Raw genomic sequence first — 26,379 nt, forward strand, 5'->3', positions numbered from 1 at the left:
CGTTCCTGCAGCAAGGTCACAATTCCATTTTACATCAAATAACTATCTTTTCTCATGTATGATTCATTAAGCATATTTCTTGCTTGGGGCAAACTGTTTTATTGAAATTATTTTTCTTTGTTCTTTTGTACTGATTGTCCATAAGGACTATAAAGATTGTCTGCATGACATCTTTTTTTTTTTAAATTCAATACATAATTGTAACAATGGAAATTCATCTGATGCTACATTAATTCCCCCCCTAATTATCTTCTCTGAACAGGGGAACTACCTGTTATTATTTACATGACAACATAGGTTTCTTTTAGTCGCATGGAATTTTACCTTCAGGGATATACGCACAGGGTACATGCAGGGCAATGACAGAAATAATGTGAGGGCATATTGTTCAATCTAAGCTGCAAAGACAAATGGAAGCATGAATAGCAGAAGTGTTAAAGATCTGAAAGCAAGAACTTTACTGAAATAAATATTGGAGATGGGAACCCAGAAAAGAGGTTAACAGCCATTGCAGATACATCTAGCTGAGTGTTGAGTTGGGTTAATTTGCAAGGGCAATGGATGTCTTTGAAACTGAGAAGTGGTTAAGAGAAGACACTAGCCTTTGGGCTGGATCCTCAGCTGGAGTAAATTAGTGTAGCTCCTTAGAAGTCCATGGTTTACAGAAGCTGAGGTTTTGGACCCTTGTTTGTAAGGAAGATTATGAAATCCTAATAGACTTCCTTTTGTGATGAAAAACAACTGAAGACACAGCTGTCCTAACCCAGGACAAATCCAGATGCTTTTCCATCCCCTGTTACCAATGTGATTTTCACTGATGTCCATCGGTACACGGGCACTGTTATGCTGACAGATACGGGTGACTTCATGGGTCTCTTTAAGATTGCAGGTGAATACACCCCTCAAATAACATAATTCTGAGGATAAGTTAATCACAAGCCCCACACATAGGACTAAAGGATTGTAAACCCACCCAGGCGTTTAGACTGAGTGAGCAGAGGGGTTTTGCTGAGTAGTGTGTGTGTGTGAGAGAGAGAGACGGATGGGAGAACACACAAAAACTGAGAACAGGCAAGAAGGGCAGGAAAGACAGAGGCAAAAAGCCAGAAAGCCAAGCTGTAGCCTGTGAACACAGAGTGACCCTGGAAAAAGCTAGTGAGAGAGGTTTTGCAACTGGTGTTGGCTACAGGCTTGGGACTGTAAGCTGAGAAACTGCTCTGTTTGTTCTTGGTTCCTCCTGCCTATGGAGAAGCAGGACTTTGTACATTTCGTGTAAATACACAAGACTCCATCAATTTCTACTCCCAGCTGGAACATCCCCAGGGCCCCACACTTTGACTTGTCACTTGAGTCAAAAAGGGCAACAGGCATAAAGGATTTATAGCGGGATTTCCAAAAGTGCTCTGTGTTGGCCTAATCCGGCTCCTATTGAAGGCAAGGGGAGTTTTATCATTGACTTCATCGGGAATGGAGTTAGCAGCACAAAGTGCTTTTGATTATTCCACCTTTAATGTCTGTGTGGTGGAGGTTGAATACAGAGAGTGACAGCAGCTGGGCCACTGTTGGTGACAGTAACAGTCATGTGCAAATTTTAACTCAGATCTGCTAGGATTGAAAGTAGTTTGTAACATCTATGAGAAAAAAGCTGTATTTACACACACTAAATATATTAGACTAGGTCAGAGTAGCCTGTGTAAGTCTCAACTCACTGCTCTCCTAAAGGATCAAACCTCTGCTCCTGAATCCAACAGTTTCTGATTGCTCAGAAGCTGGGTCAAAACATACATAAGCACACACATATACTGATGTCTGAGAGAAAGAGATAGAGCTATATGATAGCCTGGTGTGGTTAATAGGTTTAATCAGCATGAGTTTGGGATGAAGGTATTACACACAAGCAGCATTCAAAATTCATCTAAGCTACACCGCCGAAGTGACATCAGCGATGCAAAAACTCACCACAGCGATCTCATTGTTTCTTTGTGGTTTGTTGAACCATTTTCTCACCTTGTCTTATAATTGTGCTTGCCCTTAAGCCAGGGGAAACTTTCTGGCCTGAGGGCCACATCTGGGTGGGGAAATTGTATGCAGGGCCATGAATGTGGGGCGGGGGGTTGAGGTGCAGGAGGGAGTGCGGGGTGTTGGAGGGGGTGAGGTGTGCAGGAAGGGACTCAGGGCAAGGGGTTGGGGTGCAGGAGGGGTGCAGCAGGGGGCTCAGGACAGGGGGTTGGGGTGCGGGGTGCAGGAGGGCTTCGGGCTCTGGTCCGGCACCGCTCACCTTGAGTGGCTCTGGGATGGCAGTGGTGCACAGCAGGGCGAAGGCAGGCTCCCTGCCTGCCCTGGCCCTGTGCCACTCCCGGAAGTGGCCAGCATGTCCGGCAGCGGCTCCTGGGGGTGGGGTGGGGCAAGCGGCTCCGCCATGTGCTGCCCTAGCCTGTGGATATCACCCTCAAAGCTCCCATTGACCAAGGTTGCCCGTTCCCGGCCAATGGGAGCTGCGGGGGGTGCTGCCTGCAGGCGAGGGCAGTGCACAGAACCCTCTGACCCCCCTCCCACCCCGGGGCTGCAGGGATGTGGTGCTGTCCACTTCCGGGAGTGGCGCAGGGCCAGGGCAGGCAGGGAGCCTGCCTTAGTCCCTCTGCGCCATGGGGCTGGCAATTGATTGAAATGCCTGATGGGCCGGATCTGGCCTGCGGGCCATAGTTTTCCCTCCCCTGTCTTAAGCTTTTCAGACCCCAAGCTGCCAAATACAGCACCACCAGTCCTATTACTTACCCAGGGGTCAGGCAGGGAATTTCCTCCCGCTCTGGTCCCATCATTGAGTTGTGAACCCATGTGAGACCTGCCCCCACAAGTATGGGGCACCTGAGTTGCTCATTCAAGGAGCCTGTCCATTCTTTGCACTGAATGGACAGGGGTCCTATGGAAAAAATGAATAAGGGGGACAAATTAAGATTGCCCAGGCAACCTTAATTCTGATATTTCCTAACAGTTGAGTGCTTGACTTTCTTAACTTAATAATGTTCTTTTAAGGTACCTTGTGTATGCAATTTCCTAGGTTTAAAAAAAAATAAAAAACTAGAAATTCCATAACATCATATTGACGCCCACAGGTTCAACAGCAGGACTGGAACCTTTGCCACATGAGCTAACATGGTAACTGATAGCAATAGTAGGATGTCATCTTCTATGTGGACCGGCAGTAGAGGGAGATGGGACACTTTGCCAGGTGGTTTCACCCATATTTACTGACAGCAAAGGAAGGGTGAGACTCAGGAATCTTGGGTCCCATTTCAGGCTCCGGAAGGTTGTGTGCTCCAGTGGGCACAGACTGTTCTGTCCCTAAGATTGACCCCTTCTGCCCCATCTCCTCCAACCCATCCCTATCTTAGGCCTATCTCTTCCCCATCCCTGCTTCCTTCTCCCAGAGTCCTCACCTAGCCAGTAACCATCTCCACTCCTCAGGCTTATCACCCCAGTCATCGTCTCCCCCTGGCTCTTAATCGGATCTCAGTCTTCCCCTCACGCACTAGCTCCCTGTCCTGGTCGCCTTGTCTAAGTGGTCCCAATCTTCCTCTAACTCCCAGTCTTAGTTTCCTTCTCTCCCCCACTCCCATAAACCTCCTCTGTTCTTGTCCCAATCTACTCTCCCTGCAGGTCCAACTCTTACCCCCTTGCTTTTGAATCACACAGCTTCCTCCTCCACATTGCCTGGGCCCAGCAGGGGGCGGCCACTGAGAGCACAGGAAAGATAGTCTCCCTGTTCTCAGTTCAGACACCCAGACCTGGCATGGCCCACAGCAGAGCAAAGCTGCAATTGTAGGGAAAATCCTTCTTAGCCCTGGCCCGGAGCATGCTCAGAGCATATGGAATCTTTGGGAATTTTAGCTGATAAAATCTAAGAATTCTCTTGAGCACGCGTGAGCAAGGTTTTTCAAAGGCTTATAACTGGGCCAGATAAAGGTGGATTTTCACAGGGGTAGCAAAGGGCACCCTCCTGGCACTGGTCAAGTTCCTGCTCCAAAGTACAATGGGAGGACAGTGGGCTATTTTAAAGGAAAGATTGCTGGGATTTTTTTAACATGGGCAAAACAACATATTTTCCCCTCGTCTCATTCTCAGCAACGGTCAAACTGTTTTGGCTGAAGTTTTCCAAAAATCCTGAGGCAGAAAAATTGGCATGAAGAATTTCAGCCCAGTTATAATTTGACAAAGTTATAAGCAACAGAAAATTGGGTGTTACAATGGTAAGTGTCAGACAATCTTAATAATATGTGGCATTACCAGTCCTGCCTATACTACTTAGTATCTATCAGTATTTAGGGCTTCATGTTCCAAGTGCTTAACTAACATAACTAATTATTGCTCACAACATAATTATTATTATTATTTATTTTTGTATTGTGGTTGTGCTTAGGAGTCTCAGCCCTGGACCAGGACCCTATCGTGCTAGGCGCTGTACAAACACAGAACAAAATGACGGTCCCTGTCATAAAGTGCTTACAACCTAGGTCCCTGTGAGGTAAGTATTACTATCCCCATTTTGCAGATGAAAAACAAGGAGCAGAAAAGAGTTTAAGTGATTTGCTCAAGGACATAGAGCCCGTCCCTATTAATCTCCTGATAAATCTTTCATCCCCAGCATAAGGCATCGTTAAGGGCTATGGTCTTATCCTTCAGCAAAAACTGAGATATACTTATCCTCTCAGTTTAGTCTAGTGGGGATATTTGCTCACACTGAATAAGAGGAAAATCATTAACTTTGCCTTTTGATATATATTTTTAATTCCTTTATTCATAATGAATTCCTTGGTGTGGCTGCGGGGGTGAAATATGTTACACTATAGGAATTTCCTTGCAATTTAGCATTAATTAATGTCCACTTCTTACATAGCGTTAACAATAACATGCCTGATATTTCGGAAACCATTGTGGGAAACTCTTTTCTTTTATTCTTTTTGAGCCTCTGAGTTGTCAAAAGTACAGTTCAATTTGCATTTTAGATTTTTAGTCAAAATTGTGTCTTGAGGGTTTTGAAGTGTTGGCAGACATTAAACATAGTGCCCTTGTCCTACTGTACTTTGTATAATTGAGATTCCAGTTCTTGTCTTTTCATGTTTGCAAGTCTACAGAGGAAAGAACACCTCATTTCCAGAGAGACAATGATAAACTTTGTGTTAGAACAACAGGTCTGTCAATCCCCATTTGTCTTATTCCAGTTAGAGTTTTAGTTAAATGCACCATGTCATTTGCCAACATCTATACTTCTGTTTTCCCTGCTCACCATCAGAGGGAATTCTATTCCTAAGGCAGCTTTTGAAAATCAACATCTGTAAGGTGTTTTTTGCATCTGTCCATTGCAATAAGAACTTACTGCAAGTTTTACTGCTCTAACAGCCTCTGGAGAATTAGATATGCTGTTTACCAAAACTGACTACCAGGTACTAAGGATAGTGCATTCACATTCAAGTCACTGTGTACTGTGCATTAAGAGGCTCACCTTGACTTCATCAGTCCAGAAAAACCCATTTCTTTAAAGCCTATAGGGAATGGCCTTAGTGGTCTAAGTTACAGGTTTGCAATATGTCCAGGGCCTCCATATATGGCTACAATTTCTAGCAAAACTTATCCAGTCCTCCTTGTGAGAAAGGAGAGATTAGAACAAGAATTGGAAGCCAGGAACTCCTGAGGTGCAGGCCTGGGAGGCAGTTGATTAAAGGTAGAAAGGGGCATTTTATGAAAATTGCACACTACTCTGTGTATTTAACAACCCCACATGCCATGGGTCACCAGCTGGGGTTGAAACCAGAATCTTCATCAACAAAGCACAGATCTCTACCATGAAAGCTAAAGGAGTAGTTCTATTAGCTGGCAGCAGCAACAGGTTATTTTCCTCTATGTGGACTAAAGGCTGACACAAAACATCTTTTGCAAGTGTGGCACACATATACCAGGCAAAGGGAGTCCCATGAAATTAATTAATAGGTAAAAGTGCACAGGGTTTAAAGCAAGAGCTCCTGCCCCTTCTCTGAGCACCTTTAAATGTTGTGCAGTGCCCTGTCCACTTGGCTACTTCTTGTAACATCAGTCTCCTTATGAGTTTTGATGGATGGGCCTGGGTTCATCTGGATCCTGCCTCCAGCTCAGCAGGCTGTAACTTCCTTATTCTCTTCCCAGATATATTTACTTGGCGGTGCCTCCACCCCCTCACTCCTTCCTGACAGGATCACCAGGGCAGCTTAGAAGGATAATTCTAATCACAGGGTAACTCTGAGTTAGTTGGAGATTTCCAAGGAATAACACAATCACACCAGGTGCCAGCTCATGCCAGCGCCCCTAGGCCTCACTGAACACTGACAAATGCATACCTGGAAGTCAGTCTGACTCACCGGTATGTTAGCATTGTTAAAATAGATATTTAGTTGATAAAAATGTGTTTAGTCATGATGAAATGCTTCTAGGATGCTATATGTATTGATCTCAATTATAACATCAGTAGCCTATGGTATACAGTTATATTGAGTGTTTGCGCTGTAAACCTCTGTAATTCTGTAACTCACCAAACAGGAAAGCAGCATTAATTAGTGTAAAGAACTGGTCCTGCACACAAGAAGAAGGCCCATTGAATCCAAACAAGCCATTGTGAAACATCAAAGGACAAAGACAAAGGGATCCGCAAGCTGCATGACTTGAGTTAGCCCTAAAGGTTATATAGTTTGCATATTACAGCAGCTACTATTACCTTTTGGAACCTAAGACTGTATCTTATTTGTGTGTATATGTTTACCTGCTTTAACCTTGTAAATAACTATTATTTTTGTTCTTTTTCTTAGTTAATAAACCTTTAGTTAGTTTATTATAGGATTGGCTACAAGTGTTGTCTTTGGTGAGAGATCTAGGGTGCACTTTATCTGGGGTAAGTGACTGGTCCTTTGGAACTGGGAGTAACCTGAATATTGACATGATTTTTGGTGTAAGGGATCCTCTGTCACAAGGGCAGGTTTGCCTGGGTGGTGAGACAGACTAGAGTTGACAATAGTCAACAGAGTAATTGCATTAAACAGGAAGTAAATACGACATAGCAGGGTAAACCAATACTTTCAGGGTTACTGATGCCCTCCCAACCCTGATAATACTTATGAATTTCCCCAAAACTCCTAGTCATGTGACTGAATGTAGCACGAATAAAATTTAGAGTCTGTGGGGGCCCTTGACAACTTAAGAAAGCTACATCTTCTATAGAAGCAATAAGTAATTTGGCTGATTTGGTTCAGTACAGCCCCAAAGACTCACACATGGGATAAGATGGTAAGTCCCTCCACCAGGCTTAATAGATGGTAAGTAATAAAATCCCCAAAACCTTACCCTGTGGCTTGAGGACACAGTTGGGGGAATAAAGGTCTCACAAACAATTCCCCTGACTGACTGACTAAAAGATGGTGCACTCAAAACTCCTCAAACCATCCTCAGGCTCAGAGCTGAATTCAGACTCCTCAGCAGCTGCAGTTGACAGGCATCCTCTTCAAACATGTCAGATGACTTCTGTTTTCGAGATGACTCCTCACCATAAAGGGATGCAGGGATCAGGTACAGATTATAATAACTATCCTCAAATGTCCTCATTCTAATCTCCTACCTTAGTGCTCAGATACAATCACAACCGATGGGTACGGCAACCCTAAACTAGCAGCAAGAGTAGTTAGCTGCCATGTGGTAACTGATTTACTGGGGAGATGAAGGAGTAACTCAGCCTGACTGGGGAGGGTATTTTCCCAACAAAATTCTATGAACTGTGAGTCACCTTGAACAGGGAAAGGAACAAGTTTAGGGATATTGTTTCCACATATCCAGAGGCAAGTTTTCAGGGGGGAACCCTGCATACAGGCCTGGGACTCCCAATCTCACTAGCAGTGGGCGCTACCCTGTCAGGGTACATCTATACTGCTAAAAAACCCTGCAGCAGCAAGTCTCAGAGCCCAGGTTAACTGACTCAGGCTCGTGCTACGTGTAAGGGGACTGTTGCCCCCTTACTAACATTCAGTGGGGGTGTTTTAGTTGCTAGCTCCCAGTACTCAAAGGGTAAGGGTCGATGGGGAATCAGGACCCCAAGACTGACAGTCCTCAGGAACAATGGGAGAGGCCAATGCTCCAGGTCAGCTTGAATGACAGGGTGGGCAGGCTAATCAGGAAGTCAGGAGACCAGGGAGGTCCTGTCCTCCGTGTGAGCTGGGTCAGACAGAGTGGGGTCAAGCTACGGAGAAAGCAGGGGCCCGAGCTGAGCTGGGGAGCAGAGCTGTGCCAGATCCAGAGGGACCAGAAAAGCAGCCCAGAGAGAGCAGACCCTGTCCGGGGAGCAGAGCTGCAGCCCCAAAGCCAGAGGCACAGCCCAGAGAGAGCAGACTTGGCCTGGGAGGAGAGCTGCAGCAACCACCACCAGAGGGGCCAGAAAAACAGCCCACAAAGCAGGTCAGTGCTGGGAGCAGAGTCACAGAAGCAGCATGCAGAGCAGACCTGTCCTGGGAGCAGAGCTGCAGCAACCAGAGCCAGAGGGGCCAGAGAAGCAGCCCATGGAGCTGGAGGCAGAGCAGCAGCCGTGCTGAGGTAGAGTGGAGCTAGAGCTAAGACAGAGTGGAGCTGGAGCGGAGCAGTCCGGAGCCGGGTGTCGTGAGCAGCTGGGGAGAGCAAGGGGGGATCCTGGGCAGCGGGCCCAGCACAGGGAGACGCCTCAGCCAGGAAGCTCTGCAGGCCAGACTCGGAGGGGGATATGTAACCCCGACAGGGCGGGGGCGACGCTGGGAAGAAGGGCCCTGCCACCTAGAGCCTGAGAACATGTGGCCACCACCAGAGCAAGTGTCCAACCCACAGCATCCCTGCAGCACAGCCAGGGCCTGAGCAGGAGGCCTGGGACTTACACGGAACAGACTGTGGACTGCCCTGACATTCCAGAGACGCTGTTTGTGATGTTCCCTGCCACAGAGCGGGGTGATGTGTTTCCTTTAACTTTCCCATTTCCCCTTATTCTTTTTAAAATTAATTGTTGATTAAATAACTTGCATTTGCTTCAAATTGTATGTAATGGTCAGTGGGTCAGAGAAGTGCCCAGTGCAGAGAGAGTACCCCGGAGTGGGGACACCCTAGCCCCTGTCCTAGGTGACCGCAGCAGGGTTAGGGGTTGAGCCCCCCAGGAATCCTGGGCCCAGCCTCGTTGGGGTTACGAGGACTCTGCCAGACAAGAGAGTGGAAGGGGAGTCCTCAAGGGCAGGGAGGCCACTGGGTAAAGGAAGTGGGAGCGAGGGCTCAGATCTTTTCCCTCGCCCACTTCATTGGGGTAGTGAAGAAGCCAGGAAAGTTCTCCACAATAGCGGGACTATTCCCCCGCTTACATAGGAACAAAAAATCACAGTCTGGACAGTCCCTCTCAGGCTCTGAGACTCTCCCCGCTTGCCAAGTCCCAGAGCCCAGGCTCCAGCCCGAGCGGGAACATCTACATTGCTATTTTAAGTCCCATAGCATGAGCCCCACGAGCCTGAGGCAGTTGACTCGGGCTCTGAGACTCCCTTCTGCAGGTATTTTTTTGCCCTATAGACGTATTCTCAGTGGCTGGCTCCAAGCACCCTGCAAAATGGCTTCTCTTTTCTCACAGTGAGAGAGGTGGGCATCTCACTGAGGACCTTCCTTATTGGTCAGGCTAGCTCTAATTTCCAAGGCTTTTTCCTATCAGTCATTTGAACTCTAACCCCCCCTTTCTCTCAGACATTGGCTGTTCCTCCTCTGAGCAGGCATGCTGGTGGCCATCAGGCGCACCTAATTCCCCTAAGCCAGCAGAGGCCCTATTATTCAAACTAGTGTCTCTCCTCTGTCCCTATCAGTTGCCTAGCAACCGGACTCTGAGTCTGCCTTCCCCCAGCTTCTTTCAGGGTCAGCGAAAGGTTGTCATTTCCATAGAACAGTGGTTTTCAATCTGTGGTCCACGGACCCATGGGGATCCTCAGACTATGCCTAAGATTTCCAAAGGGGTCCGCACCTCCATTTTCCATGCAATATATGAAATTCACAGGAAGGAACCTCTCCTGCACTCCTTTGAATCAGCCCAGAGTTTACCACAGCAGATGTTCAGAGACTGAGGCAAGGCCCGGGGTAACATACAAAATGTACATTCAGTAATACACACCCCTGTGCTGTGCACACTTTAATGAATTGGAAAGATGCATACACTATCAAGCATGTATGTCCTGGTGCACGCTTACAAGCTGTTCAGAGAATTAGCTAAGGCTCCAGCCTCACTTCCCACCCAAGGGCAATGAAGTCTGCCTTCACACTGCATGTTGCTTAATATTGCACACTGCACAGCCCCATCCACAAAGTGAAGGTGTCAAAGGCTCATAGCTCACACAAATCAAAACTGAATACCAAACTGAACCAGAACACTCTGAGTCCTTCTTCCTCAGTGAGGACTATCTCCCTGCCAAGTTTCAACTTAATACCCTGACATGCTTCCAGATAGATCTTTTCTATACTCACAAAGGTCACAGGAGGTTTCTGTTATAATGAGTAAAATCTATTTGCCCCACTCTCTGCATTCAAAAATGGCTCAACTGTTTTGTCTCAAACTCTCCAGGAAAAAAATATCACCTTCAATCAGAGACTGACCTTGGAAAGCAACAGCTTACAAGGTCAAAATTGGAAAGTTATGAGTGGGTAAAGACTGGGTCTTAGGGTGGAAATACTTTGCCAACCTTAAGTACAGTTTCTCTGAGAGTTCTGTCTACAATAAAGATCTGCTGAGAAACATGCAGTGAGTGCCTTGTTCTCTGAGTTCTGCTCACCTGAAGGGTTGACAGGGGGTCAAAGTCTTTGTTTCACTCACTGAAACTAAGATGCAGGTGGAAGTTAGTGGAACTCACTGCTGCATCTCTCATTTGTTGCTAGTTTTCTGTTGGCATCTGTTTCTCTTGAGATTTGAGCAAGGAGATGCGGCTTTAACCCTGCTATCAAGCAGGCCACCCTTCTGACTCTTCTCAGCTTTTAACATTCAAATTCACTCTGTTTTCAGAAAGGATAGGGGGGGAGTGGTTCCCATGCTGAATCCTGATCCAGTCTATGTTAGTTAAGTTACCCATGTCAATTTCTTCCAATGTCAAAATTGAAAATCTACATGCATTTCCAGCAAATAAAATGTGAATGATGAAGAGAAACATGCATAACGCCTGAAGGGTGTATCTCCCCACAATGTGCCTGTGTAATTCTCATTAGTGCTAATGAGAGCTAACCATATTCATCAAAGGCAGAGTAAGCCCTTAAGTTAGTAGTATACCGTATGGATTATAAATGGGCTTTGCAGAACAAAAAATAAACATATTTTATACCTTCCTCTTTATTACACCCATTGGCAATTACAGCACTGCTTAATATAATAATTTTTCTCCAAAGTTTCTGTGCAACTTGAATTTGTATTAGGAAGATACAAAGATATTAATTGTTATAACACCTAATGAATTCTGCTATCAAAGATGTCTCCCTAATAAAGATATGTCAATGAAGCTGACACAGTTTATACTGGAGCAATTTTTGATTGAGTCCAGAGTAAATGTTCTATAATAAATTTTGTAACTGCTGTCAGTCTCAGTCTTAATAGCATGAATAGTCACTTAGCTTGCTAAGCACTGGATCTAATTCAATGGCTTGTGGTTTTTGGCATCATGCACTAGTGTTCTCCAACCGTTCCTGTCTTTTGTTAATCTGCCTGTGACTAATTCACAAGTCTTTTTATATTGTTAGAGGGGGCTCTGCTAGTGCCTTCCCTGACCCCTACTGCTTACCTTTTTATGATTGATGCTACCTATTTTCACTGTGAAACGTGATCAACATACTCCAGTTTACCCTGCTGGATTACTGAATTGCTTGAGAAACAGCAGTTTTTCCATAAGCGGCATTAGCACATTGGTCTTATAGCAGCTGTAGGATTTTTTTTTCTTTAAACCCACAGAACAGATGCCATCTCTTTTCCAAAGGCTCCAGATCAGACATCCTTTCTGGCTTTCACAGCCAGGTTGCTGTAGCTCTGGGCCAAATTACAGTTAGAGATAAGCTTTGCAATGTTGTGAATAAACTAGTATTGTTCATTCATTACCAATGATGTCACTCTTTTGCTGAGCCATTCCCAGGCAGATGTAGATCTTCTAAACATGATCACAGCCCACTGTTTCATCAAGAAACCTATAGGCCTTGGAGTATGAGCTCACATTTGTGATATTTGCTTGTTGGTGGCGATGATTACTGAGAAGTACTAAATATTAACAAGAGCTGTGTATCTAATATGAGCAATGCAAACTTGGGGGCAGATCCCCAGCTGGTGTGCATTGGCACAGTGCCACCATAATCAATGGATCTAAGGCAATTTACACCAGCAGGAGACAGTTTACATGAACTGAGAATCTTGCCTTTTATATCCAATATTGCGAGACCTGCTGTTGGTAGCACATACAAAAATGTATATACTTCTGTGCGTATTCTCTCTTTTCTCTCATCTTATTGAAATCTAGGATGCATCATAAATATTTGCACCAATGCATAATTTGGACTTTCCAAACCTTTGGCCACTAACACTCTAACTAAAATGTGTGAGGGCAGTGGGAAGGCTATAGTGCTGTATATGTGCAGCTCAGAGTCAGTGTATGTCACCGTCCTTCCTCGCCACCTTATAGTCTCCTCTTTATTGTTCCTCTTTCTTGTTGTTTTAAATATACATGCTCACTGGCTTACAGGGCTGATCCTGCAAGGTGCTGAGTGCTTCATGAGCTGAGTAGTTCGATGGGAGCTGTAAGTGCTCAGGACTTTGCTGTATCAGGCACTTAATATTTTCAGAGCAACTGGTTGAAATCTAATGCACATCACTCATTTATCAAATCACATATCTTTGGGGAGCACACACTGAGCCAAACATGTTTTTGTCAAATTAATGTTAGAGCAAGTTACTGTACATTATCTTGCATGATTGTAGTAATTGACTTTACATTGAGCTAAAAAGCTAGCTGTTTAAGTGAAAGCCATTTAAAATCCCCTGATGGCTCTAATTACACCTCCATTGCAATATAGGGTGAAAAATCAAATGGGGAAATCAACAAAATAGAAAAAGATACAGTTAGTGAGAGGTTCAGTCAGAAAAAAAGTCTCTCGATTTCCAAACCTACTATATATGATATTTGCTTCTGGTTTTCCTGTGTAATAAATTACAGTTGTAAATGACGTAAAAAGCATTAAATTAAAAAGAGAGAGCTCTTAAACCTACAAGTACAGGGAACCATTCTTTCTGCAGTTATACTGATGTAAATCTGGAATCACTCCAACCGTTCTCCCCTCCCCACAAATCAATCTGGAAAAGTTTGTGCCTCTCTACAAGCAGCAGCAATCTTCCTTTGAGTTTCAGCAAAATGTTCACAGGCCCCAGGATGTTTTTCCTTTAACTCTCATTTCATTTCCATGACTAAACAGGAATTTCACATGGTGTCATTACAAAGGGTTTATACAGCTCTGAGCATGTTGCATTTCTGCAGAAAACAAACAACAACACAAAATACTGTGTATTGTTAAATTGCTTTAGACTCAAAATCTGAATGCTAATGATCCATCTGATCCCTCCAAATTTCAGCCTTAGGCAACTGGAGATGGTGAGGTTTCAAAACCTAGAATAATCGAGGTGGGACAGTGGAAACAACTGAGAGACTCTTAGCTCTAGTCATAATCCTGGCTGTTGCAACAATAGAGTACAAAACACGGCCAGAATTCACTAGCACATCAAATGTATTCCCATGAATTACTTAGCAAATCTAATTGAATGTTAATTCTGCTACTGAAGATAAGTAACAATTGAGTTTATGCTGAAAAATTGATTTTAAATATAAAGAGTCATATTCTTTCTTTCCCTCTGAGTTTGCCTGAGGTCATGGATAATGCCTCCTTTACAATGCAGTTTTAAGCTCTTCTGTTACAATCAGTTTGGTCTGACAAGTTGAACAGCACACTTGTCATCTTCCAGAGGTTCACATAAGCAATACACTGGGGGTGGGAGGGATTTTGAACACTTTAGGTTTTGTCTTTTTTAAAAATCAAAACTGCATTTGCCAAGAGCATCATGGAAAACAAGAGGTCCATAGAACAGGGTATGACGATGTGACTCAGCAGGGAGGGGGGAGTGTTGACCTGGGAATGTGCCCTGGGGATGGGAGACCTGAGAGCCTGTAACCTGAGCCAGGAGGGGGAGGGGGAGGTAACACCTCTGCCAGGAATGTGAAGACAGGCTGCAGGAGAGAGCCTGCTGGGGGGGGGTTTGGGGCTGGGTGGAGGAACACAGGGAACCCCAGGGCTGGGGTCTAAGCTCCCTGCTCCCCCAGAAGGATTTGACTGAGGGGTCCTGGGTGTACCCACAAGCTCTGTTTTGGACTGTGTTCCTGATGTCCAATAAACCTCCTGTTTTACTGGCTGGCTGAGAGTCTCAGTGAATCCCAGGAAGAGGCGTGCAGGGCCTGAACTCCCCCACACTCCGTGACACAGGGCAGCAGGGCCCTTCAGCTGGGATATTCTGACAGATATTTAGAAACCTAACTAAAGCTGCTGAAATTCTGCTGATTCAATGTGGTAAGTGTGGCTTGTTGATGCCCTCTGGGACACAAAGGAGATGGGAGTAGCTCTACAGAGAAGAAACTAGGGAGATAGAACAGAGGAGGTCATGCAGGGAAATCTCCAAGGACTGACGAGCTTAGGTTGAGATTTATGTTGAATTATTGTTTATGAGTTACCAATAAAGCCAAACCCCAGATCTGGACACTCAGGGTCTGTGTACTCTGTTGAGGATGGAGGAGTATCATTACCCATTCAACTTGCTGTTGTAGTGACTTTGTCTTGCAAGCCCCTGTGTGCAAACTTTCCATGGCAACTAGTGGTCCTGGTTTCAGATGGAAATGAAAGTAACTAGTGGAAAGGACAATTCATATCAGCTTTCCACACAGCCTCAGCATTACCTCCAGTTAATGCTGATGACAGTAGACATTTCTGTTGTAGGTACCTTCCTTGTTGAATCTGGGGCTTTATATATGACAGCTGGCCAGAATACAGAAAAACAATTGTAAGTTTTCAGCTGAAATTTCCTAGTTCTCCACACAACTCTAGAACCTGATTTTCTTTCTGAGTTTATTTTGTGTATTAAGTCAGGAGTCAAGCGTGGCACCCACAATGGGAGGCTTTGCTGGCTTCTTTAGAGTTGCTGCTGGCTTTATGGTTGGAATTCTAATCTCCTTTTCAGCCCTTGAAGCATCTAGTGATACAGTGTGTATTTTTCCCAGTACATACCATTATGCAATATCATAGCAAGCGACAGGATGCTACAGACTCAAGCCATTGCTGAATCTACCCCTGGAGATGATGGCCATGGCTGTCCACAAGGTAAAATTTAAAGATGTCGAGCAACTGGATAAGGAGCCTTTCCACTCTAGTTGACTGGTTTAAAAGAGGCTATGAGTGGTCCATTCTCTCTGGGGTTTCCTCAGGTCTGGAACACTCACCACACGCCCAAACTGAGCCCTAGTCTGCTGGCCTTCGGGGCGCACAACCCACATCTGTTTGCATGGGCTGCAGTATACAGAGGGGTAAGGAGCTGTATGTGGGGAGGAGAGTGTTATGTTTTGTAGGAAGCTGAGTTCTGCTTGCTGTCAGGGGGAAGCTGCTATTTACTAAGAGTTTTGTTCTTGTAGCTTGTGTCAGGGATGCCTGGGGCTTTGAATAGGTAACCCTTTTTATTCTTGCATAAATCCAAATAAATGCAAATAAGTAACAGTTGCAATCCTACACAAGCTGGTAGTGGCTTAAAGTCATTAGCTGGCAGCTTGTTTGTTGGCCTATGTGCAAACTGATTAGGTGACCTCAGTCCAGTTCTCAGCAGACAGATGTTCAAGTCCCAAAAATCCACCATTGCAAATGATACCCCCCAACAGCAGTCTCAGCAGAGACATCACCTACTGAACAGGGCCAAAGACTGAGATTTTCTTACACAGAGGAAAGATCATCCTAGAACGTGGTAAGAAGGGACACAAAAACAAGGCTGAAAAAAGCAGCTTGCACTTCCACTGTTACTGTGCTTAACCAGAGAAATTCAGTCTCCAGTGCCGTGCATCTGAAACCTTTCACAAGCACTTCCAGGAAGACTATAACTAGACCTTGACACAAAAGAAAGAAGAAACATTCAGTCATATCAATAGTTCACTAGGCTGTTACGTTCTGTCATGCCTCATGGAACAAGGCTTCCCCAAGTCATTTTTTTTGGACAGGAAGGTTCGATGTTTCAGAGGTACAATTACATTACATTAATTTTTACATAGAATCTTTAAAGCCAGAGCAGTAGGGGCCCAAACTGTGTTGTCCGCGTGTACCTTACGGGCTGCAGTTCTGATGCAGGATATTTCCTTCAATTTTCTTGCTTTTGCTGGTGCAACCTGCACTCCTGATGATTTTCTGTAGCTTCTTTAGTTGTTTAACCATTTATGATGATTAGCGTCCATTTCAGCGAGAGTGTTCCAGACCATAATGAGCACAGCCCACTTTGTATTCTGCAACTGTTGCCTTAGCGGCACTGCCCGGCATTCTGAGTAGTCTGTGCTACAGTTCATGCTCTGCATTATAGAAACCTTAATGGTAAATTAAATGCTCTATAGTTGAAGAAATCTGAGCCATGATCTTGGCTTTCTCGGTTTCCTTTTTTTTTTGTTGCTCAGATGACACTCTTTAACTCTTCAAGATGTTTATTTGAAAAAATAAATTTGCGCAAGAGCAAGACTCCTGCAAACAAAAAGCAAAATAGACTCGACTCCCATTGTAACCCCATCTGGCAGACGGAAACATTTTTTGAGCAGTATAAAAATGCAATCTGTTAACAAGGAGGAGGATTGTAATAGGCGATGGTTAATGTATTAGGCACCAAGATAAAATAGCTTTCTTTGTCTCAGACAGAATGTTCTAATAGCTAGCTTTGTAATGACAAAGATGCGTCTGTATGCACGAAAGCTCATGCTCAAATAAATTGGTTCGTCTCTAAGGTGCCACAAGTACTCCTTTTCTTTTTGCGAATACAGACTAACACGGCTGTTACTCTGAAACCTGTATCAGCAAGGAAAACAGGCTTAAAGAGATACAGTTAGTCAGCCAGTCCTTCTTTCTTTAAAATGATGTGAGGTGTATTTTAAGAGGAGGCTTCTGGCCAATTAAGATGCTGTTAATACAATCTTCCATTGGTTATTTTTCCACATTATTTTGTATCATATGGGAGATTTACAAAATCCCCATTTCACATGTTTACAGATTGCCTCTAACATTTTGCTGAAAGTTCAGACTTCACTTTTCCCTCTGGTGCCATAAAAATTCATACCTTTGCCCACCAACTGTATCCTTTTTTTTTTCTAATCAATGCCTTGAAATACAAGAGCAGCATATTTTATTACACTGGGTTCTGCCTCCATTTCACAGCTCTTGGTCTCTGCTGCGACAACTTGTTCAAATATAATGTTATCAGATGAGCATAATCAAAGTGGAAATAGCCCATAAAATATAGGCAAAGATACAGAGGTACGATCAGATGCTACACACCTGTTTTTTCCAGCATATAAGAAGAGATCAGATAGATAGTCACCATGGCAAAGACAGATAAGAAAAAGCCTTAAGGTAAAGGGAAGAAAATAGGAAACTATTTCCTACCCCCAATTTTAGTAGTATGCTCAGTATTCTAAAATACCCTCCACACTTATTTTTTTCAGCACACTATACTGCCTGGCTATGACACTTATTACTGCACTTATTACTGAATGTTACTTAACAATATTTTGTATTTTTAGAGTGCCTTTCATCCCAAATCATTTCACCACTATAGACATAAAACACCCCTGAGATGTAGCTGCCTCTGGAGTGCAGAACAAAAGAACATAAGAACGGCCATACTGGGTCAGACCAATGATCCATTTAGCCCAGTTTTCTGTCTTCCTACAGTAGCCAGGGCCAGATGTTTCAGAGAGAATAAACAAAACAGGGCAATTATTGAGTGATCCATCCCCTGTCCATCCTAGTCCCAGTTTCTGGCAATCAGAGGTTTAGGGACACCCAAAGCATGGGATTGCGTTCCTCCAATTCTAATATATCTTTTTTGAGATAGGGTGACCAGAATTGCATGCAGTATTCAAAGTATGGATGTACCATGAACTTATATAGTGGCATTATGATGTTTTCTGACTTATTATCTATCCCTTTCCTAATGGTTCCTAACATTCTATTAGCTTTTTTGACTGCTGCTGCACATTGAGCAGATGTTTTCAGAGACCTATCCACGATGACTCCAAGATCTCTTTCTTGAATGGTAACAGCTAATTTAGACCTCATCATTTTGGATGGATATTTGGGATTATGTTTTCCATTACTTTGCACATTGTGACAACCCATCAGTGAGCAGCGGTGGTGGGAGAATGCAAATTTCTGCTCAGGACAAATTTATGAAAAATGCAATTGGGATCTTTAATGTCCAACCAGGACTTCAGTTTTGAATGTTTTATGCAAAAGACAACCCTCTCTCCTACCATGGTTCTCAGCTTATCTCCCTTGGAAGAAAGAAGGTTGAGTAACCCTTGAGGAGATGCAAATGTGAAGCCCCAGAAATCTTGCAAGTTTCTAAACAAGATGCTTGCACCACTGTAGGCTTGATTCTGCAAAGACTTATGCATGTGCTTCATTTCAGACATGCAAGTAGTCCCATTGATGCAACAGTAAGTGTGTGCATAAGTCTGTGAAGGATTATGGCCTAAATCATACCCCAGAATATTTATACATGTATCTATATGCATGTGTGTATGTCTCTCTCTATATATACACATAATACACACATACACATAAACACATATGTTGTAATTGTTAGGAAGAATAATATAACTAAATTCCTTCTAAGACTTTGAACTCGACTGTTAAGAATTTCTGAGAATTAATGGGCTAAAAGTTATTCTGAATAAGGATTTGATCCCCAAAGCCTCGCTCAGTAATACGTAGTCCCATTATGGTCAAAGTGAGTGCAGTTGCGCATTTTGTACAAAGGAATACTGGGAGTCTGTGAGGTGTTTGGGCTGCAAATGACTCCAACTCTCCTCTTCGAGGTTGTTCCTGAAAAAGGTTGGAATTTCATCACTGATTTTCTTTTCAGAAAAAGATTTCATCACTGATTTTCTTTTCTGCTGCAGTTTCCACGGTATGCATCCGATGAAGTGAGCTGTAGCTCACGAAAGCTCATGCTCAAATAAATTGGTTAGTCTCTAAGGTGCCACAAGTCCTCCTTTTCTTTTCAGCAAGAAATTTAGAGAATCCTTTGGGTCCATTTGTAGAAAACATTATAAGGGCACTTTGGAAATGAGAAGCATCTGTTCTGAGATGACATTAAACTGCTCTACATTAGCTCAAGATTTGCTTCCCTGTGATTACAACCCAGACCCTCCAGGAACAATCACAGGCAAATAGAAAATCTAACGGCTAGAAAGAGCTGACAAGAGCCTAGAGCTGTGATCAACATCCAATGTGTTTTGCTCTGTGAATAGTCACAAAATCATGCTTAGGCAAAATGTCATTACTTTCGCTGACAAGTTCTACCTTTGCAGGAGGACCAGCCAAATTCTGTCCCTGGGCAAAACTGTGAATGTTCCATGGCTATAATTTTGATATCATCGTAGAGAAAGTTTGGCACCTAGCAATGTGGGACTACTTGCCTGGAAAGTCACAGTGCAGGGCCCAGATATGTTAGACTTGCCTACTGTGAAACCGCTAACATAACATACAGAAACCAAAGAATCCCAGCTTGATCATGACTACAGCCTTATCTATAGACACCGCAGTAAAGCCTGCAGTTTGCAAATGAGACTAGTGCACAGTGGTGTGTGAAAATTGTTCCTCCCTGTGCCGGATGGTGGAATTGCATCCCAGGGCTATTCACTCTTGGGGAGGGGAGGGGTATTGGCATGTTTACCTTCCTCAGGTGTTCCACTAGGAGAGGACAACTTTACTGTATGGCTGGGCTCCACAAGCTCCACTTAGGGTGACCAGATGTCCCGATGTTATAAGGACTGTCCTGATATTAGGGGCTTTGTCTTATATAGGAAATTATTAACCCCCCCACCCCCCAAAAAATAAAGTGTCTCGATTTTTCACAGTTGCTATCTGGTCACCCTATGCCCTCTGGTGGAGCCTCCTGATTTAGTGTGTCCTGAATGCCATGGCTATGCCCCTCTGATCAGTGCTGCCCACTCATGGGGTCGTGCTGGCTGCTGGCCAGCCAGGAGTTCCAGGCGGCTTGCACAACCTGGGTGCACTTTCCAGCACTGCAGGTCCATAGACTTCTAAGAGTGGAACCAGTGGATTAGCATCAGTAGATTAGCACCATTAATTCTATTAACAGTACAGTTCTTTTTCAACACACAGTTACCCTGGTCCATGAGACTAACGTCACAAACCTATCTGATTTTGGATGCTAAGGACCAGAAACCGGGGAGATCAATTGCAAATATCATGCTGCACATAAAGGAGTGTTACTTTGCCTTGTTACTTGAACGAAGCCTTGTTTGCAGGGTCATCATTCATTTGTTGCTTTTTCTAGTTACATTTCTTCCTTCAAACAGGAGATCACCAGGCTGAAAGAATCTCACTGTATAGATTCCTGGTACCAAATAAAAGAGGATGGTGGCAAAGATCATACTGAAATGAGGATTGTAGCCCTAGGGAGAATAAAACATTAGCCAAACAGGCTCCAGTTCGACCCACTGAAGCATTTGGGAGTTACCTGGATGCATCCAAAGGCAGAATAAGATCCAGGATGTTTGTCAATTACAGTGAGAAGGGGCACCCCTAAAATTTGCAAGGCCCTGACAGGAGAATGACCAGAGCACATTTGTTAGAAATCACTGCCAGAAATGGCATTCCAGCACCTACATTGTTTTCTGCTTCAGGAGCCCTAATGTGTGTCATGGCAGCGAGGATGGTGTGTTTGCTGTATCACTATATAAGTGAAGGATGACAATTCTCTCCCCAGGTTGCTTTGCATGTCAACTGCACTAAGAAAGAACCCTTTCCTGTGATTTCTCTGCTTGTCATGACACATGTGCTTGGTATTCGACTTTCCAATTTCACCTGAAAAAAGTATCAAGGCAGTAAAGTCACTTTAAAAAAAACAACCAACCCAACACCCACATGTAAAGCTGCTTTATTTTTCTTCATTACTGTGTTCTCTGGACCATATTCTCCTTTGATAGTGATGGCATTGGAGGTAAACTTTAACTAGACATTAATGTAATGGTTATTGAGCAGTACACTGAGTGTCTTTGCACCCATTAACAACATAATCAACATAACACTGCTAAGCTGCCCCACAATTATAATGAATCAGCGAGACAATGATGTTCTAACTGGCAGAAGAGCCCTTTCAGGACGTGATAAAAATATGTTATCAGTGAAAGGCATAATGAGGATAGATCCAATAAACACAGGGCGGGGGCACAGTTATGCTCTCCACATCTCCACGTGTGTTCTCTCCACGAGCCATTTCCATGACATTATCGTGTGCATATGCAGAGGTATGCTACATCTGGATGCGGAATTAATCTTTTTGAAGGTCTGGAAATCAAGTCCAGGCTTGGAAATTTTTTACTATCTCCTTTATTACCTCTATCTTAAACCTTAGGATACTGATGGGTCCTGGAGGCATATTTACACCATGGGGCTGGCCAGTGCCTGGGTTTGGGTGGTGGTGGTAACTACAATAGGGTAGGGAAGAAGGAGTGTCTATGGCTAAGGGTAAGAACAGGCCAACTTAAGATTCCAAGATGGATCCACTTCCATCCACTCTCCACTCCCTCTGTCAGCAACCTCCCCTTCCTACACGGTCCAACCTCCCCATGCTGTGGGTCTTGCCCTCTGCAAAATATCTGCAGTTTACAGAGGTGGCAGTTACCAGGGGTTGGAGCTTCCTGACACATAGTCAAAGCAGCTTTGTGCTGGAGGGAGAAGGAGAATGTGGCTCTTTGCCTGCTGAGATGGGAGAGGTGAGCAAAATATGATGGAGATGGACGGGAGTAGGAGCAGAGGGGAGGGGAGGCTGAGGGGCAGGGGCAGGGGCAGGCCGAGGGTGGAGGAGAGAGCAGTTCCAAGAAATCAATCCCCAGGCATTCAAAGAAACTGGATTTGTTTGGAAGCATTAACCTGAGGAACTGCTCCATCTACACTAGTTTTGATATGAATGGATGTTCATAGGGATTGACTTTTCGGGACCTGTACATTGAAGTGGATGTTTTCTGGATGCATGGTGCATTCCTTCAACTTGCCTTATGTAAAGAGGCATCTTCTGGGATTTCACTGAATCGGAGACATTGTAACTGAGATTCACCATCAGCAGCAATAGTTTGTAACTACCCTTTCCCCAGAAAGCCCTGAAGGAAAAAACAGTCAGAGTTAAGGGCAAGGAGGTCCTTTCTCAGAGGGGACTGCATTCCAGGATTGACCATACTCTGACTCCGAAGGGCAAACTTGACCTCCAATTATATCTATGCATGCCCCTTGGCTTCAATGTGGTTTCACTGGTGTAAACCATGGATTGAACCCTGAAACTTTCCAAAAGAGAGTGGCTATTTTCCACCCCAACACATTAACAAGTATTACAGGCATTGAAATACATGGGTATTTCATTTTCCAGATTCCTGTGGGTATCACAGAGTGGCAGCTAGGGATCTCTCTATATTCTGATTCTGATGCTTATTTCTCTACTCCCTGAGTGCCTCCCAAGAGTACATAAGTAAATTGAGTAATAAATAGAGAGGAAAGGGCAGAGCTGGGAATCATGAGAGCTGTTCTTTTTATTCCAGGCTCAGCCACAGGCTCCCTCTGTGTCAGTGTGGAAGCCACTTTAATCTCTCTGCACTTCAGCTTCCCCATCTACAAAATGAAGATCCTGCTACTTGCTGTGAAGGTATTTTGTGTGAGGCTGGATGCTTTACAACAAAGCACATTTTGATCCTTTCATGGAAGGCACTGTGTGAGCACCAAAACAGTGTAAATATCAGCCGTCTGTGGTTGAGCCAAATGTATCTGAATGACAGCTGGAAAACACACAGCAGCCAGACATTGAGGAGTGACAAAATGAGATTAAGTATCAGAGGGGTAGCCATGTTAGTCTGGATCTGTAAAAGTGGCAAAGCGTCCTGTGACACCTTATGGACTAACAGACGTTCTGATGAAGTGGGTATTCACCCACGAAAGCTTATGCTCCAATACGTCTGTTGGACTAGGGGTTAGAAGGATATTTCCAAATCCCAAAAGAGTATGTCAGCCAATCAGTGACTGATATCCCATGCTATGGGAGATGCAATCATTCTTCATTCATTTGGAAGTGGCAGGGAGCCCTTTGCTGCTCCTGAAGACAAAGGTGCTCACTATAGTCAAATTTCTCTATATAAATTCCTCTATAAACATTCTTATGTACAGTGGCCTGGAAGAGGAGTTGGAGGGTAGCACAGAAGGAGACAGCCAGGGCTTGAAACACAGTGCAGTTCTGGTGTATGAGAATTTGGGGACAGAGGGAAAGAAGCTCTTAATGAGATGATATTCTCTAATACACATATATGTCAGTTCCTGTGATGCTGCTGCCCATCTTCCAGCTAATCTAATTTGGTTGCTGCTATTCCCTGCTCACCCTGTATGTCTCTGCCTATGCTGCTGTGACTGTCTAGTGATGGGCTTCCAGAACTCTACATCTAATATTTATATTAATATGTTCTCAGTTCCCCTCCCCACTGAGCATTCTGCTGCTGCCCTCACTCCCTTGCCCCTTGCAGTTCATATTTAGTCCGATTATTTCCATGACAAAAGTCCTGAATCGGAATGAGAATATTCCCATATATCATCTAAAAAACAGGACCATGGCATATGTGTCTAAATATTGGTGGTATTTGTACCTTTCTAGCACTTATTTTCCACCTGGCACAGCTCTAGTTGCTTCCCTTCGAAGTTACATGCATAGCAGACAAGGGACAAATTACCAGTGGGGTACAAGTGCAGTTGAGTTTAGTGGAAGTTTTGGGTGTGCAAGGAATGCAGGATTAGAGTCTAGGTGGAAAAAAGGGGGTGCTACAAGTAACTGGTAATTAATAGTCGAGAAACAGGCTGGAACGATTTTTTATCATCAGAGGCCGCTTTCTAGAAATACCTCTCAGTGACACAAAGCTCTTTCCCTGACAAGCATCTTCCTTTTCTTTTTAACAAAGCAGAAAACATACTGCTATGGCTGGAAAATAAGGAACAAAGGATGTGACAACTCTTTTCAGATTCACAGGCTCAGAAAACCATCTACGTTGCAAAACTTTGAGAAACTCCAGCTGCCAAAGTACACGTACAAGCAAGCAGATAATTCACAGTGTGTTCTGAGAAAGGCTATATTTTGGGTTCTCTTCACTGCGTACACACGGGGAGAAGATTGTGGGAGTGCTTTCCTCCCATGCACTCCTGCATCGACACCCTGAGGAAAGGGAGGTCCTCAGCAAAGGGATGCGGCTTTGTGGGATCATTGTTCCTTCTCTTCCACGCTTGCTGGTAGCCTGGGACTGGCCCTTGGGGAGCATATGCTGCATCCTTCCAAAAGATGCATTCTTCTTATTCTTATTTATTTGTAAGGTCCCCAGTGATAGAGCAGGACCCCATTGTGCTAACCATTGTACTAACATAATAAAGCAGTTGTTATTCCCAATTGCATTTTCCCACTGTATACAGGGGCATTCTTTGCCTGGGCCATCATAGAATCATAGAAGTGTAGGATTGGAAGGGACCTCAGCAGGTCATCTAGACAAGTCCCCTGCACTGAAGGCAGGACTAAGTAATAACTAGACTCCTCCAAACTCAGTCAAGGTAGGTGGTAACTTACTCTGAGAGTAGATCCATTGTAAATCAATAGGACAACTTGCTGGATAAGTTACTAATCAACATAAAGGTGGCAGAATCTGGTCCTATATAATTTGTGCTTGACATTTATCGCGTTATCTTTGAAATCAATGAAAATTTTAAATATTAAGAGAAAAGTTCATTGGACACAGTGGACCAGTTCCTTAGCTGATGTAAATCGATGTAGCCTCATTGACCTCAGTGGAGCTATGTCCAGTCATTCTAGATGAGGATCTGTCCCAGTGTCTGGTACAATTCATCCTGCATAGAATTTAATCTAATAGCCTAAACAAGCTAATATTCCCAGGGGGAAAATCACCGCTTATAGCTGTGTATTTAGCCAAAATCTCTGCATTCACAACAGCTTCCTTAAGTGTTTTCTATGAAGATGTGAACTCCATACTACCCAATTAAAGGCGTGCCCTTAATAATTTATCAGGCAATTAAAGTCATCATCACTCTTTTATTCCAGAGAGCTCTACCAGCAATATGTAGTCAGGTCTTGAGTTAAAACAGTACCAATATAAGAAGAGTGACGCAATGTATCAACAATAATGAAGTTTTTAAGGCAATGAAGGTGGTTTGTCAAGAGTGGAGTACATAATCGAATTAGCAGAGGTTAAATCTTAATTACTGGAAATACCACTTTTCTTGGAGAAGGGGGAGAAATACAAGTGAGAGAAATCTCAGTTACACATCACAGGAAAAAATCCTACATATAAATTAGAGATGGAAAAGACCTATTAGTGTCCCTACCCAATATTAAGAAACTTCAGAAAGTAGTGAGCAGCTGAAAAAAAAGGACTATATTGGAAGTTGCATTTCAGTCTTAACTTTGGAGACTGCTCTTACTATAACAACACAACCACTTTTCATTTACATCCTGCCAAGTGATTTGCAAAAATAAAATAAATAAGGATCAAGGTTTAATTAACCCTGGCGGTGATTTCAAAGATTCCTGAGGGGATAGGTTCCAAATGCCCATGGATCTTCAATGGGATCTGGACCCTTAACTCCCCTAGATTCTTTTGATAATCCCAGCCATCACTGTAAAAATGGCAGAACCTGGACCAGAGCTTCCATTTGTGTTGCCACCAATTCTGGTGGGAATTCCCTCCCCCGCCCCCAATGGCCTTAGAAAGATCAGCAGGTAGACAAAATAGAGGCATGTTCTTTGTAAGATGTCGATCAAGAAAGAATGCTGGGTTGTTGTGTTGCAGGTTGCAGATTACCTTAACTTTCCATTGTTAGATCATTTCTGGAAAAAGACTTGGGGTCAAAACAACATAGTCTTGATGATGGGTATCTTTATTGTTACCCAGAATTTTTGAGAACCCTTTTGTTCCTTCTGCAGAATCAATTAAATGCAATGCATATGGAAAAGGTAGGGTT

At 43.9% G+C, this 26,379-nt stretch overlaps 1 protein-coding gene and 1 long non-coding RNA gene across 3 annotated transcripts in view; one reads left to right on the top strand and one right to left on the bottom strand.

Annotated features, from left to right (window-relative positions):
* The window catches only part of LOC311525999, a 135,149-nt gene extending 112,132 nt beyond the window's left edge, over positions 1–23,017 (top strand). The window contains exons 2-3 of the long non-coding RNA XR_014712923.1: positions 4,418–4,522; positions 22,920–23,017. This is a non-coding gene — a long non-coding RNA (uncharacterized lncRNA). The remainder of the gene's footprint in view (positions 1–4,417; positions 4,523–22,919) is intronic.
* Positions 1–26,379, bottom strand: part of LOC311525996 (calcium-activated potassium channel subunit beta-2) — a 230,120-nt gene that overhangs the window by 91,716 nt on the left and 112,025 nt on the right. The gene's annotated exons all lie outside the window — the stretch shown is intronic.

Source organism: Lepidochelys olivacea, assembly GCF_965140295.1.
Source record: "Lepidochelys olivacea isolate rLepOli2 genome assembly, chromosome: 9".
NCBI lineage: Eukaryota > Metazoa > Chordata > Testudines > Cheloniidae > Lepidochelys > Lepidochelys olivacea.